Consider the following 2,603-nt stretch of genomic DNA (forward strand, 5'->3'; position numbering starts at 1 on the left):
ACAGGCCACCACGGGGGTGGGAGGATGATTATAAATCAAGAGATATCTCTATTTTTATCTGATCTCCTTTTCAATTTGCTTATTTTCCTGCAGCCACACAGCAGTCCAGATGATCTCTTTAAAATGCAAATCGGTCCAGTTCCTCCCCTGCATTAATCCATCCAGTTGCGCCCATTGCTCTAGCATCAGCTCCAAAGCCCTGAACAGCACCCGCACACCTCTTTGCAGTCTGACCCCTGCCCCGCTTCCCCGCACTTTGCTCCCCAACCACAGTCATGCTACCCTTGTTTTCAGTTCCTCCAGTTTTCCAGGCTTCTTTCTGCTCAGATCTTTCATGAATGCTATTCTCTGTGGCTGGAGGAATCTTCCCTCCCTGTCCTAACCTGGCCAAATATTGCCTATCATCGGGTCATAGGTTAAATGTCTCTTCCTCATGGAAGCTTTCTCTGACCCACCTTGGAACACGCTCACCTATCACCTTCTCCTTGTCCTTTATAAACTTATTCCCATTGTTTTTAAACAGTGACTTATAATTATTTGTTCAATGTCTATCTCCCCTGCTGGACTAAATGATTATTGTGTAGTACAGTGCTTAGAAGACAGGAGATGCTCAAAAAGTATTTTTGAATTAATGAATGAGGCAACCAACAAAGGCAGAAAGCGTGAACATGTCATGCACGGGGTGTGTTCCTCTTATTAAAGAAACACATCCATTCCCAAGAACCAAATCACCCCAAAGATGGATACTTGGTATTTAAACCTCTCTTATATGCAAAGGAAACAAAAGCAAAAATAAACAAATAGGACCTAATTAAGCTTAAATGCTTTTGCACAGCAAAAGAAACCATCAACAAACCAAAAAGACAACCTACTGAATGGGAAAAAAATATTTGCAAGTGATGTGACTAACAAGGGGTTAATATCCAAAATATATAAACAGCTCATACAACTCAATATCAAAAAAAAAAAAAATGAAAAAATGGACAGAAGAAGATATTTTTCCAAACATGAAAAGATGCTCAACATCACTAATCATGGGGACAAAGTAAATTAAAAACCACAAAGAGACTTCACCTCAAGCCTGTCAGAATTGTCATCATCAAAAAGAACACAGACAACGAGCATTGGGGAGGATGTGGAGAAGAGGGAACCCTTGTGCACTGCTGGTGGGAATGTAAACCGGTGCAGTCACTATGGAAAACAGTACAAAGGCTCCTCAAAAAACTAAAAATAGAACTACCATATGATCCAACAATTCCACTCCTGGGTATATATCCCAAGAAAACAAAAACACTAATTTGGAAAGATACATGCACTCCAGTGTTCACAGCAGCACCATTTACAATAGCCAAGACATGGAAGCAGCATAAGTGTCCATCAGCAGGTGACTGGATAAAGAAGATGTGAGATACACACACACACACACACACACACACACACACATATAGGTCAGCCATAAAAAAGAATGAAATTTGCCATTTGCAACAACAGGGATGGACCTGGAGGGTATTATGCTTAGTGGAATAAGTTAGAGAAAGACAAATACTGTTTGATATCACTTATGTGTGAAATCGAAAAAAAATAGACGAACAAATGTAAATAAACAGAAACAGACTGACAGATATAGAGAATAAACTAGTGGTTACCTGTGGAAAGAGGGAAGCGTGGAAGGGCAGGATAGAGGTAGGGGATTAAGAGGTATAAACTACTATGTATAAAATAAATAAGATGCAAGGATATATTGAATAGTACAGGGAATACAGCCAATATTTTATAATAACTTTAGATGCCATAGAATCTCTAAAAATATTGAATCACTACATTGTATACCTGAAAATAATATAATATTGTAAATCAGCTATACTTTAATAAAAAGAAAATAAAAAATCAACCTCCCTTATATAAACAGGGACCATATTTCACAATTTTTCCAGGACAATCCAACTTTTACCAGTGTGCTTATTAACAGCCCTGACTTTTGCTCACCACAGCTGCCTGTTTGGACACTGAATTATATGGAACCCTTGCTTATCTACCACACTTTGGTAACACAAAAACCACCCCTCTCTTTCTCTCTCTGCATTGGTGAACTGATGAGAGACAGCGTCTGTGCTTTGGTGGCTGTAGTATTAACAGCAAGAGCTTAAGTTATTAAACCAAGCAGCTTTAATCTGGGAGGCTCCCGGAAGAGTGGGGATTAATGTATTTTTATTCCCGAGCCAATGTAGCTGTTCCTACGGACGAGGGTTTGCTCCAGGCAACCCCCAAACTGGCCCCACCACCTTTCTCTAGACCCACTTCCCAACCGTCAGCGACGTGATGGAGTTTTACTTGGAGATGGACCCTGTCACCTTGAACCTGATCATCCTCATTGCGAGCTACGTCATCTTGCTCCTGGTTTTCCTCATCTCCTGCGTACTGTATGACTGCCGAGGCAAGGACCCCAGTAAGGAGTACGCCCCCGAGAGCACCCTGGATGCCCAGCCCTCCGTCCACTTGGTGGTGATGCAGCAAAGCGCTCCCGGGCCCCTCTGGGCAAGGGGCCTTCATTTTGGGAACACTGCTCCACTGGGGAAGAAAAGCACAATGGTTTGAGGCTGGCT

Source organism: Camelus ferus, chromosome 16, assembly GCF_009834535.1.
Source record: "Camelus ferus isolate YT-003-E chromosome 16, BCGSAC_Cfer_1.0, whole genome shotgun sequence".
Lineage (NCBI taxonomy): Eukaryota > Metazoa > Chordata > Mammalia > Artiodactyla > Camelidae > Camelus > Camelus ferus.